The 14,260-nt window shown below is 39.0% G+C and overlaps 1 long non-coding RNA gene across 5 annotated transcripts; it reads left to right on the top strand.

The window, feature by feature from the left end:
* The first annotated feature begins 797 nt into the window (after positions 1–797).
* On the top strand, positions 798–12,743 carry LOC130179232 (uncharacterized). Of its 5 annotated transcripts, none has more exons than XR_008829277.1 (5): positions 798–868; positions 5,863–5,945; positions 6,120–6,214; positions 6,968–7,083; positions 7,364–8,778. It is a non-coding gene; the product is annotated as an uncharacterized LOC130179232 (long non-coding RNA). The 5 variants fall into 5 exon arrangements; XR_008829279.1 differs by lacking the exons at positions 798–868; positions 7,364–8,778 and adding exons at positions 1,479–1,758; positions 10,572–12,743; XR_008829269.1 differs by lacking the exon at positions 798–868 and adding an exon at positions 1,479–1,758 and having other exon boundaries at positions 8,034–8,778.
* The last annotated feature ends 1,517 nt before the right edge of the window (positions 12,744–14,260 follow it).

The raw sequence follows: 14,260 nt of genomic DNA, 5'->3' as shown, positions 1-14,260 counted from the left end.
GCATGCACCATCTTGGCTATGTAGTAGAAGTGGACGCACAAGCAGCGTGTTTTCAAACTTGGGAAAACGCCGACTGAGGAAGGAGGACACGTTGTTGGTGCCAATTGCGGCGTAATTTGCATTTGCGCACACAGGAAGGTAAACATTTGTAAGTCGAGTGAGTAAAGCAGCCGGAAGATATTTTGGAGGGCAACAAACCTTTGACTTGCCACAACACTATCCTGTCAGAATTCACGCACAATGCCAGTGAGTATACTGTGTACACAGTGTACTACATGTGAGTGTATACTGACTGAAGTATCTGATTTGAGACACAGCATCAGTTAAAAGAATGCCAGTTGGTCATTTGGGTAAATAGATAGTAATGCTAATGCTTAATTTATTGTATGCAAGTTAGAACTGCAAATCTCACTATTTATTACATTACATATGTACTCCTCATCACTAATATCTTTAGATACCGTGTTGTCACCGTCTATAAATGTGGTTCAAGTTTTTTAAACCTAGTATTCTGCTAACCTTAATTATCTGTGTATATTCATCCTCAGTTCTAGAGATATATTTGCTAAATTCATAGAACAGGAAAACAGGAAAATACATGTTAGATATTAAATGAAAGAAAATGCCATGGTAAGTCTATAACAACACATTGCCTTGTCTTAACTTACTGTATTCACCTGTAATTCAAATACAGCCCATGCAATGTATCAACATGCATCAACATGCTTATACTACAGGGTCTTGCGTGTTAAGGGAACTCATCCTCATGGCGCTTCCTCTTCTCTGTTGATGCAGACAAACAGCCTCCTCCCTCCAGACTGGCCTGTGTGTTGATTTGCTTGCTGCTGTGATACTTGGGGCTTTAGAGGTAAGCACCCTGGGAGTGAAATAGTGAGTAAGTGCCCCACTCAATGATAAGGAAACAGAGCCACAAGGTGTGCAGCAGTGGTCTAACATCTGCTGCTAAGCCCTCGCCATCCTCTCGGCCCATCAGGTTGGTGTGTGCCACCGAGCAGAACAGCTCCCATGTGAGCCGTACGTACACATGCCTACACACTGACCTCTGCAAGACAAAATCTGGAGAGTAAACACACATTCAAATACACACTCTGCCCTTAACGCAATGCAGACAAGGACGTCACTATAGGAATGATGTCCTGAAGGTGCACTAAAGGCTTCAGTGGTCTGTTATATAATTAATCAGTATCAGAACAGACAGCATCTCATTTCTTCAAACGTAATGTCCATAAAGCATCCATGCACTTATTTTCTGCTGGTTTTATTTGAAGGTGTAATAAAATAGAAAACAAAATTAAATTGACTACGTGATAGGTGGCGCTTTGATGGCTTTTTGGAATAGGATGTGCTGTCTCTGGTGCACATGTTTTGTAATGTCCTCTAATATTAGCTTTCATCCAAAGGTCGGCCCCTAATGCTAGTCATGACGACACCCCTGAGTTGTCTCTCTCTGTGTTTTACGGGCCATTTCCCATGGCGCCCTGTCTCAAATGTCTGACATCAAGAACATGGAAGACCAGTTTTGGAGCAGTGCTGATAGTTGGAAAATATACAAATAAACATCCGTAAATGTACTTTTTCTTTTTTTTTTTTACATTAGTCAAGTGATGTGCCTGATCTTGCTGAGTGGTTTATATGAGACAAAACAACTTTGACTGCAACGTTCACTGCATAAATGACCATGCAGAACTGTAAGGTCACTGAGCAGCAGCCTTTGGGGCTGAAAAATAAAGCCAACACGTAAGTGCCAAAAACTGCAGTCCCCCGAATGGGTACTTGAGGCTGTGTTTGTGGAGTTAATGCCTTTCGAAGGATTTTTCATGCAAATATCAGACAGATAATTGTTGTAAAGTTAATTGACCAACAGAACATGCTCCTGTTTTTTTGAGGTGAGTGAAATTCCAGCATTATTTTATTTATATGTAAGCATAAAATTACTTGGTATTGGTTTCTGTGCTTTTGATACCTGGCTTGTTAGACTAGCTTGTTAACTAACTAATTAGCCAGCAAATTAATTAGCCTTGGGTTAGCCTTCAAGCAAAATGCCCACACACCCAGCTGTGCTAATGATGGTAACCACAGATATTAAACCGGTTTGCACTGAAGTCTCTGCTCTACACACCCTTTTTGGATTAGCTGGGAGTTACGTGGCTTCAGGCACTGCCAACATGGCAACAGCTGACCAGCCCACTCTGAACTTCAAAACCACTATTCAGAAACCTATGGGTGACATCATGGAGATTACGTCCATCTTTGTTTACAGTCTGTGGTGCTGACGCATCTTCCTGGATACCCATAGGGTTCACTGAAATCACAGAATTATATATCTATCTCCGCATGAGTGTCTTGGGTTAATCTAAGTATATTGCATTGTAACTAAAATAATATCTCTTGATGCACTTCCACAAGTAGGTCTTTGTCAGTTTTTTTCTGCCTCTGCTCATGAGGTTAACTATTTTCAATAGAACAATTGCTGTTTTATTGGTGCAACATTATATTTAATGTCTTATGTATTTAATATGTAATCCCCAAAACAATCTCCAAAACAACCCAAGTGCCAACAGCTGCTAATATAGTGCCTTTGAACAAAGCACTTAATCCCAACATGTGTACATTTGGTGTTCTGCACCGAGGAGCTTGCATCATGAAAAGTTTACTGGCATCGCTAAAAATGAGCAGAACACTAGAACTTCACTAGATGTTTTACTTGTAGTTTTATAAACAAAAATGTCTGAATAGTTTTTAAAAAAAGCTGAACGTTTTTATTATCTCCCCATCACATTCTAAAACAATCTTGTAATTCTTACCTCTGTACAAGAATTTATTTTTTTTGAGGGTGAAATTAACCAGCCAATGAACTTGCAACACATCACTATGTTTAATTGTATCCATTACTTAAACTGAATATGAATTGTCAAAAGCAAAATATATCAATTTTACACAAATTAAAAAAAAAGGATATCTACCTGATTTTTAATGTTTCTGATTAACTCAAGGATTAAATGTTTATGGATTTAGAAAATTCTCATATTTATTTAAGCCATTTAAAACCCACTGGATTATGTGAAAAAATTAATAGTCACAAAGTTCAAAACTGGGTTGTTTTTCTGATCTCATGAAACTTTAACCATTTGGAGATACAGTATGTGGTTTTCACAAAACAGCAGCAAAATAAAAGAAAAAGTGATTCATGGAAATTCATTCTGCAACAGACTTACACACCGAACACATAGGGTGCTCGTCATGTGGCCAGCAGTCACTGCTCTTCTAATGTGGTAAACCATATATTTTCAGGGGAGAGCAGCTTTAATTCTCTCAGCTTTATCAGACCAACAATAAAACAACAAGACATACAGGGAGAGTGACAGTGGCAATGAAATGTAGGGTAAATCTCTGAGACTCATTTCATTCTGTCCTCTGAGTGTATATGTTCCCATGTGTCCCATGGGTGCTCGCTCCCACGACTACATGGTCCCCGAGCTCCTATAGTTTCGTCTACCGGCTTTACTTCCCTGGCAGAACCTTTAGCCCACATACCATGAGAACTCAGACAGGCAAGGTATTCTGAGAAATAAAGTGAAGTGGAATTACCGACCGACTGTCAGACAGATTGACACAGAAGAAATCCAGACTGTAAGTCGTTGAAACAGAAAAGGAAGAAAGGCTTGGGAAACTAATGAGGGGTTTTCATAGGGCAGGAGGGGGTTTTAGCCAAGGAGACATGTCATGGCTAACAAGAATGTGGTCTATCTGATTAATCTGGTAATGGGCCAAGGAAAGGAGGTGTTGGGATAGGACTTTTGTTAGTTTCAAACTCAGGGTGACTCTGGAAATGAATGGGGGTGCTGTCTATTTCATAACATTTTGTAGGAACTAAAACCTCTATGGCACTGCCTATTTTTAACAGCTTTCTATTTGCACCATACTGTCAGTGAAGATGAGTGGGGTGAGGCTGCATGGGTGGTGACCTGCAGCATGTCATGTTGTCACAGTCACAATTAAAGGATCAATAATGTAAAGTGATGTAAGTAATGTAAATGTCAAAGTAATAAACGTAAGAGAGATCTGAGGACAAATTCAAACAGCAGACTGTGAAGCTCTACTGCAGCATTTAGCTCTACTGCACAGTGAAAGATCCTGGTCCAGTGTGTTAGCTGTTCCCATTTGCCAACGTGCTTAACAGCCATAAATGAGAGAATAAATACAGGAGTGAGCCATTTTTTGAGGCGCTTCACACCGAGAAGGAGGACCCAGCGAGGAGGCAGGAGGTTTAGTTCATTGGGATTAGCTCAGAGTAAGCGAGGGTGTCTTCAGCTATGGGGAGGAATCTGAGTCCTCAACAGAATGTGCTGCTCTTTCCCTTCAGGCTTGCTATGGGAATTCCTCACTAAGACAGAGAGTAGACTGAGCCCAGCATGTAACAGAGCCTGCTGGCATTTCATAATTCAGTCAGTCAGTCAGTGAGTCAGCCGTTCCCCTTTCCTGTGGGATATGTATGTAGGAACAGTGTAGTTGTTGTAAAAGTTGTACATTCAACTCTGGACTGAAAAAATAAAGGAGAAAAAAAAGTCTTAACAGTAATATCTAATCAAGTATAAAAAAAGTACTCATGGTGATGAATCATTCCTTTCAGAATTTTAAAATAATTAAATAATTAGCAATATTGGCCCCTAAAAGGATAAGCGATATAGCTAAAGAGTGAATAATGGATGAATTTGCAATATTTAAATGCTATTGCAGATGTGGATAGTATTAGGGGGGGTGAGGTTTTTGCACATTTGACCTAATAATGTAAAAATATGAATATACCAAGTGCCTGGCATGAATAGGTGTCAAACGTAGAGGAGTAAAAATTACAAGATTTCTGGAAATTAGTGGGGGAGAAGTAGAAAGTCTCCTTAAATGGAAAGATATAAAGCTATTTAGAGATTGATAAATAACACATTCAATCCATGCGAATGAAAAGTTGAATTTACAGCACACAGTACATAAAGTGGCAACTGTTTTTAAAACTTTTGACTGGGAGAATCTGTGACTGAAATGTTATCCATGTAAATAAATTTGTGATTTAGGAGTGTAGGAGTTACACTTTTCATTAATGTCTCACAATTGAATCATCCTGTAGCTGTAAAGTTTGGATTTGAGGGCATATTTTTCCAAATTTTGGAAAGTGTGTCTCTAAATGTCTCCGTCATATTCCCCTTGTTCAAACCGAAACTGTGACCAGTGATCCTCAAAGGGGAGACTTCTTTTATGGTTGCAAACCAGCCTTCAATCTAATGTGAACTATCTGTTCTTTTTAACATCCTGGATATGGATTTCTGGCTCACACCCTCCCTTCTTCCCTTATGTGCAACATACATTTTCTTCCCAGTGAAGTGTCTGCAGCAAATGTGTCTTAATGTGCTGAGCTGTGTTAAACTGTTAATGTGATGTTGAAAGAGAAAATCCCTCCACAGAGGTATGTAACCTCACAGATCAATCCTCTTAACTGATTAAAACTTTACTAGAGGTTGCATTCTCCCCTGTAGCCATCTACGGGTCAGCTGCCTGCCGCTGTTGAACAAACTGGTTTCAGCACAGGACGACCACAGCTGTTGCTATCTTTACAAAAGTAATTGAACATTAAAAAGAGGAAAATTTTATGTGAGGTCATGTGCAAACAGTAGAGTCTTTTGAGTGCAAAGCTCAAAGAAACGAAACAGATCCTTTGCTTCAATTTACTTCTAACAAGAAATGTGAACTTTTAACAAATGCAAATTTTACTTCAGTTTTGACCCAGTTTGGACACTTCAATCATGCAACTATTCTCCTCTGTGTCTGCACTTATCTGCTATGTCACAGTTAGGGAGACGAAAGTGGGTCAGACCGAGCATGTGAGGGGCCCTGAAAGGAGGCTGCCAGACCATTCTCCCCCCGAACTCCAGGTATGAAATTAGTGTGTGTGTGTGTGTGTATGTATGTGAGTGTGCGTGCGTGTGTGTGTGTGTGTGTGTGCGTGTGTGTGTGTGTGTGTGTGTGTGTGTGTGTGTGTGTGTATTTGTGTTTGCTTGTGCCTTTGGCTTCTCTCTAATGCACTGGGTGTTCCCATTCAACAACAGATGCTCTATTTGTGGAAGTATCCATGGTGATGATGACTTGCAGTCATGGAAAAGGGGCGGATGGACAAGTGGATGTGTCTATTTGGCACACATGGGTGAGATCTCTGCTCTCCCTGCCAGTCTATTCACCTATTCAAACAACAGCTGAACAGGGATAGGGGTTATGAGAGTAAGGATGGGTAAAAACCTTCCAGAAAGCCATGAAGGGAAGAAGCAAAAGGGAAGCAGAGAGTTTAGGGAGCGATGACAAGCTCAAAGGGCTGACACAGAGCTCCACTCAGGCCCCGAGGGTAATTTCGGATCTGCAGTGAGACACGTCGCTGTACATTCCCAACACGACTAAAGCTGCTGCGTTCTGCTTTCCTTGCATCTCAACAGTATAGACTGTTACATAACCGGCAGGCTAAGGCTTTAATAACACTGTCTACGAAACATTTACAGTAAAGAGAACAGTACCTGCTCGATGCAAACACTGTGTACAATTCCACAGAGGAAAATCCCAGTGTTTGCAAACATATTGTGAGGATGTTTCTTTTTATGTAGAAAATGATGAATGATTGTACTATTGATCGTGCACTGCTGCAGACATAGGGGGACTTATGAGAATAAGAGAGGGAAGGAGAGATGGGGAAAGGGTGGGAAAACAGATAATTAGCTGAAAGGAGACTACAGATAAATAAGTGGAAGAAGTGGAAGATGTAGACGCACGCACGCACACACACACACACACACACACTTAAAATCATAACCAGATTTCATAATTCCCTCTCTGTCAGGGGCCTGTTTTGAGCAGGGTAAAGGTGTTCGCTTCAGCAGAATCCAGCTCCTCTCTCTCTCTCTCTCTGCAGCAGCACTCTCAGCAGTCCACAGCGGGGTGATTTCATAACTGCAGTCCAGAAAAGGTAAAGACAACAGAGACCAGACCATCAGTCATCAACCAATCAAAGTGGACATAAGTAAATAAGTAAGTGTCCCAAAGAGGATAGAAATGTTACCACGTGATGCCTTGTGACTAGGGATTGAGGAAGCAGCCCGTCACTCTGATACTTTATAGTTGTAACTTTGTTCCAGAGGGTTGAGGATATTATGCCAACGTAGCATCAAATGTAGCATCAAATCGAAACCATCAAATCAAATGCTAACGATTTCTTGCCTTGTTTGCAGTACACAGAATAACTATTTCAGATTCCTTCAGATTTGTTTCAGTGTTGCTCTGACATTAAATATCTGTGTTGCTTTGACAGTTGAAAAAACAGAACCAGTTGAAATGAAAATTGGAAGGAGACCAGATCACCTGCATCAGAAACTCTCTGTTTCCCCAAATTAGGTAGTAAAGTGAAGCTGGTTTCCAAGCAATTGGGAATCAATTAAACTGGACTGATCACTCAACCAAAGTCTGCCCGAATGCAAAGATGGCACATTAGTCATTTATTATCATGTTCTAAATGTTTTTGGCTTATCTAACCAGTGTGGTGAGACAGGGGTGGACGACAAACAAATTAAGATGGAAAAGAGAAAGACAGACAGAGAGAGAAAGAGAGAGAGAGAGAGAGAGTTTCCTTGGCTTGGTGCTGGCAGGATGGTTAGATAACTGAAGGTCAGAGGCAGAGTGTACTGTGCTGTGAGTCGCAGCGGGCTCTGAAATTCCGCAGGCCTGAGAGACTGGGCGAGCTCTCGTCCCACACCTGACCCCAGCACCTCTCTGCCGTCCTCCGCTCTCTTCGACAACACTCTTCTCCTCTCTCTCTGCGCCACATCTGAACCTCTTGGTCTACCACCATCTCCTTGCGACCAAGACGTTTACATTTACATTTACATTTGGCGCTTTTATCCAGAGTGACTCACAGTGTGTATTCTGTACTTTCCCATTTTAACCTCTTAAACCTCACTGACTCTTTTTGTTCTGCTTTTCAGTGAGACCTGGGAAAAATATATCAAAAAAACGAACAACCAAGCATGAAGCAGCAGTAACAGAAAGACAATCTGTCGGTGAAGTGCACAACTGTTCCTAGAAAATGTGCCTAAAATGATATATAAACACCTATAATCCTTTTATCTTATAGAATAGCGCAGCCATAAAATGGTATTGGAGGATATATCACTCAGTGTAACTTCAATGAACAGTTGGCACAACCTGACAAGGAGTATATGATACTGTCAAACAATGTGAAGTAGGATTTTAATAACCTTAAAACTACCTAAGGGCTTGAAAATATGCGCTTTTTAACCTCCTGGCCTTTGGAGGAAGGCATTACTGCATGGGTTACTGCAAAGAGGAAACAGACCCTTTTTACAGCTCATTACCACTGTATTGCCAGCATGGAGCTGACACATTTGGATCGCCTTTATGCCAAACCTGATGTCCCGTGATATCCCCCATGTTAAGCTGTTTACACAAGATGCAGGCATGAGACAGAATTATGTGACATCATTATCTGTGTATAGTCACATACCTCAAATATTTAAAGTAGAAGAACTTATTCTGCAGTGTCTCGTCACTGATATATTATTAAAAATGACATTATTCAATTGTGAAGACTTTTAACCATTTACTGCTGGTCATGTTGCAGCTAGTTTGAGATGTTTTGAATAAAGTTTAGTTTGGTTATCTGTCTCCAGTTGGTCACAAGAGTCTGAGAGTCATGAAAGGATCAATGGGGTAAAGAAAGAAGGAAAAAAAAAACAGTTTTAAAACTTTTTTGTATTAATTTTCTCTGATCTTTGCTATTTTAGTGAAACTTTGGATAATTTTACCTCTTTGGGTCTAAAATTATTATTTAAATGAGTCTATCTGAGAAAGAAGTACAAACAACTCAGGTATTTGAAACATGACAAATGACTTTGTCACACGCTATCATGGTTGGGAGCCACTGTTTAACCTTTAACAGTGAATTGTATTTTACAAGGTGATTATACTATATGTTTATTTTAAGTAAGAAACTAATCCCAACAGTATTTATAGCTGTGAAATAAATACAAGAGGGTGAAAAGTACAATATCTCTAGTTGTAGTGAAGTAGAACTATGAAGTGACATAAAATGGAAATACTCAAGTAAAATACAAAGTACAGTATTTATGTAATTGTAGTGACTGCCCACCAAGTCTGTAATTACTGTCCTTCATGGGTATAGCAGGTAGATACAGCAGATACTTAAGATAATGATGCAGTTACTAAAGGTACATTTAGGGGGGACAAACGACCTTTTGTGTTTTGGTGGAGGAGTGGCCCTGGCTCTGGAGAAGCTGTGCCACCAAGGGTCACCTTGCTGGCTTTGTTTTTGTTTTTTTTTTTTTTTTTTTTGTCTGTTTTTGGAAAAGCTCAAGTGTAATCTGTGTGCAGAGCAGCTCACAGCTGAAGGTAACCCATTGTTTACAGATTAATCCCTGTTCCTTTGGCAGAACAGGCTGACCCAAATCGTTAAGGTCAGAAGGAAAAAAAGAAATAGATGATACTGAATTGTTACAGTTGTGATTGTATGTCTATGTGAATAATGCACACCTGTTTGTGCGTAAGGGAAAATGTTCCCGCTAAGACCCTCGCTGCACTCTCCGGGCCAGTGTCATGTGTGAGTGCTAGAGGATCCTGTGGTGAGAGTAGAGTATTGTGTTTCTATTTTATTTATTAGCCTCTTATATAAGCACCAGCAGGGAGAAGGGACATACTGAGACAGGGCTAAAGGGCACAGAGCTTCGAAATACAGTCAGGGTACACAGAGTCACTGAGGTGGTTTATAAAATGAATAGAATTAGATTAAGTGAACAAAAGACACAGAAGAAAAATCAGTTTGCAGTATGTTTAGAAAATCACACACTCCTTATTCTCTGAAGCTATTTCAACCTACTCTGTGAAATTAAATGGGAAGTGTATATAAAAACTCAAGAAACAATAATATGTTCTAAGTTTAGTGCAAAAGGTTTGTGATTTTTCCAGCAGAGAAAAAACAAACCTTAATAGCTGCATTGTTTGTATCTCTTAGTATTCATGTTATGGTTATGAATTCTTTCATCTGACCATCAAAAGAAGAAGGACAAGTGGGTCTACAGGGATGGAAACTTTTCTTAATTGCTCCATAAAAGTTAAACAAAACAAAATATGCAAATATAATAGAAAATATACAACATATAATAAATGATACATACTGTAGAAAAGACAGACAGCAAACAGGAGGTAAATGAAGCAAATATCTTCAATCTTAATAAGGAAGGAAGAAGAAAATTGATAAAACAAGAGTTAATGTGAATAAACAAATTTCATGTAGAGGGTTAGTATAGCACACAAACACACTTGTCTTGGCAGTTGTATGGAGGATCGCATCTGATGCTTTGCAACCTTGTAAACACACACACACACACACACACACACACACACACAGACACTCAGGTCAACCAGGGCATCAGTGTGGGCAAACAAAGGGGGAGGGACTAATGAAAACACCTCTCTGTTTACTCCAGGAAACACCTGGGCTAATACTGACTGTCTAGCTTCGGGGGCAACGACACCAGAGTCTCTGCAAGTGACTCAGGCATGTTTCAGCATGTGTGTGAGAACATGCCCTCTCTGCATTACCCAGCTCTGTTCTGTTCAGTGTCTGTGCCCTCTGTACAGAAAATGTGACGTTACATTGCAGAGTCCAGGTTCAGGCCGGACGGTGTGGAGATCAAGGTGGCTCGGAGGAACGAGTCCAGGGGGTGAGAGAGGTGGAGTGGTGGGTGAAGAGAAAACAAAAAGTGCAAAAAAGAGGATGAAATGCTGCAGCCCTCCCCTCTGTCTCGTCCCCCTTCAGTCAGTGCTGACTGTGTGGAGCAGTGTGTCCCCCCCACCCCCACCCCCTCTTCCCAACTCCTCCTACTCCTCCCTTCCCCACTCCTGTGTGGAATTGGGTTTACATAACCCACTGCAGTCTGAGATAACGCAGCACACAACTCATGACGACGCCATCTCTCTCAAGGCAACAAAGACACACAGCATTTGCATGAAGCAGCATCAAACATTCATAGTATGCACTATATATAGTGTAGCATGTGCTATACTGAGGAGGCGACGGCTTCTTCTTCTTTTTCACTGCTGTGGGTTGCGTAATCAAGCACGTACAGGCATCTGCACACGCAGGCCTGCTCTGAGTAAAAGCCACAACTTCCCCTAAGCAATGAGGGGTTCAGTCACACAATCTCACTCCAACCAAGAAGCTTCTGTATGAATTTTCAGGGAACTGGGCTCTGATTCTAAACCCAGAAAAGGCTCTTTTTAAACACTGCTGTCCTGACAGAACCCCTCTTGAACACAAGCTTGTACCGTGTGAACAGACCTCAAGAGTTTTTTTTCCCCTGTAGTGACAGTAGATTGTAACCACGTCAAAGCGGTGTGTGTGTGTGTGTGGCACAGGGAGGCCGTTGTCATGAGAGAGAATGCAGGCATTTTATGAAACTCTTACTTAATCACTTAGTTAGTGTTGTACCAGTTTTGTATTCTGGGTGGCTACAACCAGTTCTGTCTGGACAGGGCTGGGGGAGAGGTCGGATTCAAGGGCTGTTATCTATCTCTGGGAACCAAGTTAAATGCTTCTGCGAGTGTTTTTGTGTGTGTGTGTGTGTCTGTGTGAGGGAATGTGCGTCATTCTGGCTGATGAACTTGGATCGGTAACCAGGACTGTTGTTCTCTACATTCCCCTGTCACTCGTGGCTCACAAGGGATCAAGTCACAATACCTCACCCAGCCTCACTTGCTTTCTAACAACTGGAGCACTGACTTATGAAACTCTTTTTGAGGGTCTTCCAATTTCTATTTTCAATCATTTCATAATCATATCAGACAGCTTGCTTTACATCACACTACTGGATTTTGGATTTGATTGAAATACACAAAGGCCACACTGAAAACCTTACATTTTAAAATCTAATGTTCAAACTGTTGATGAAATAATAATTAATTAGCGTTAAATAAATAGTTCCACCAATAGAAACAGTATTTCTTTGTATCTATGTAGTCATTTTGTGTGTTTGTGGTAGTTTTACATCTATTTGTTTTGTGCCTCATTGTAGTTGCATTGTGTTTCTTTATCGTAGTTTTTAATATCTGTATGTGGTAGTTTTGTATCTCTTCATAGTCGTATGACTGACTTTCCAAAAAAAACGTTTTTTACTACATTTTGCATGTCGTGCTGGAATGGACAAAAATATTTGTTTTTAAATTTCAGCATTTTAAAAATCTGCTGTATTTGTAAGTGTGCAGAGATTTTGTGGCACTTTGATTTCAACCCCTTTTTTTTTTTTAATTTTCCTGAAAGTATATATAAAATTAAAATATGCTACTTTGGCTCTAATGCAGCAATTTCCACTCTGTGGTCTGGATCAAGGGCTTAGGTTTGGTCTCAACATTGGTAACAACCCTACCACCCCTCCAAAATAAAGAGATTGATTAAAACTCCTCTTAAAACATTCTTTTCTCAGAAAGCTTTTATGAATGTTTGATATTTTGTGTTTCATTTAATTCAATCAGTATTTTCATGTAACTTACCTCTGTTTTATGATGTGTTTGTTTTTCCCTTGTTTTTAATTGCTGTTTTAATTCCGCTATTTTCTTTTTGTAAAGCACTTTGTAACTTAATAAAGTTTATTATTATTGTATCATAACCTAATGTGAATGTTTTTGGATTGCGGGAGGAAGGAAAAGTAAATCACGCAGGCAAAGGGAGAACATGCAAACGCCACACAAAAAGGCGCCCCTGAGACGACAGGTCTAACCACTGCACCGCTGTGCTTCCCCATCATAATATCATAGTATAGTAAGGCATAAAAATGTCATAGCATAGTAAGGCATAAAAACTCACTAAAACGTTATAGTAAAATAAAGTGTAAGAAGTCATAAATATGACATGAGGCATGAAAAGTGTAAGGCATGAAAAGACATAGAAACGTCATAGTAAGGTATAAAAATGTAATAGCATAGTAAGGCATTAAAAGTTGTAAAGACATCATAGTATAGTAAGGCACTAAAAGTCATAAAAACATCATTGTATAGTAAGGCATAAAAATATCATAGTATAGTGAGGCATAAAAAGTCATAAAAAAAGACATAGTATAGTGAGGCATAAAAAGAAATAAAAACATCATAGTATAGTAAGGTATAAAAACTCATTAAAACATTATTGTAAAATAAGGCATAAAAAGCCATAAAAACAACATAGTTTTGTATGGCATTAAAAGACATAAAAATGTCATAGTATAGTAAGGCTTAGAAAGTCATAAAAACAACATAGTATAGTATGGCATAAAAACATCATAAAAAAACATAGTATAGTAAGACGTAAAAATGTCATAGTATAGAGAGGCATAAAAAGTCAACAAAACGTCATAGTATTGTATGACTTTAAAAGTAATAACAATATTTTTGTATAGTGAGGCATTAAAAGTCATAATAAGGCATAAAAAGTCATAAAAAGTCATAGTATAGTAAGGCATAAGAAGTCATAAAAACGACATAGTATAGTGAGGCATAAAAAGTCATAAAAACGTCATAGTATAGTAAGGCATAAAAAGTTATAAAAACGACACAGTATAGTAAGGCATAAAAAGTCATAAAAACAACATAGTATAGTAAGATATAAAAACATCATAGTATAGTAAGGCATAAAAACATCATAGTAAAGAAAGGCATAAAAAGTCATAGTATAGTAAGGCATAAAAAGATATATAAACTCATTAAAACGTCATATAATAGTAAGACATAAAAACGTCATAATGTAGTAAGGAATAAAAAGACCTAAAAACGACATAGTATAGTAAGGCATAAAGAGTCATAAAAATGTCATAGTACAGTAAGGCATAAAAAGTCATAAAAACGACATAGTATAGTAAGACATAAAAACATCATAGTATAGTAAGGCATAAAAAGTCATAGAAATGACACAGTATAGTAAGGCATAAAAAGTCATAAAAACGACATAGTATAGTAAGACATAAAAATATCATAGTATAGTAAGGCATAAAAAGACATAAAAATGTCACAGTATAGTAAGGCATAAAAAGTCATAGTATAGTAAGGCATAAAAAGATATAAAAACGACATAGTATAGTAAGGCATAAAACGTTATAAAAACGACATAGTATAGTAAGACATAAAAACATCATAGTATAGAAAGGCA

Source organism: Seriola aureovittata, chromosome 1 (assembly GCF_021018895.1).
Source record: "Seriola aureovittata isolate HTS-2021-v1 ecotype China chromosome 1, ASM2101889v1, whole genome shotgun sequence".
Taxonomy (NCBI): Eukaryota; Metazoa; Chordata; class Actinopteri; order Carangiformes; family Carangidae; genus Seriola; species Seriola aureovittata.
The sequence above is the reverse complement of the archived record's forward strand: the minus strand, read 5'-3'. Positions and strand labels throughout refer to the sequence as shown.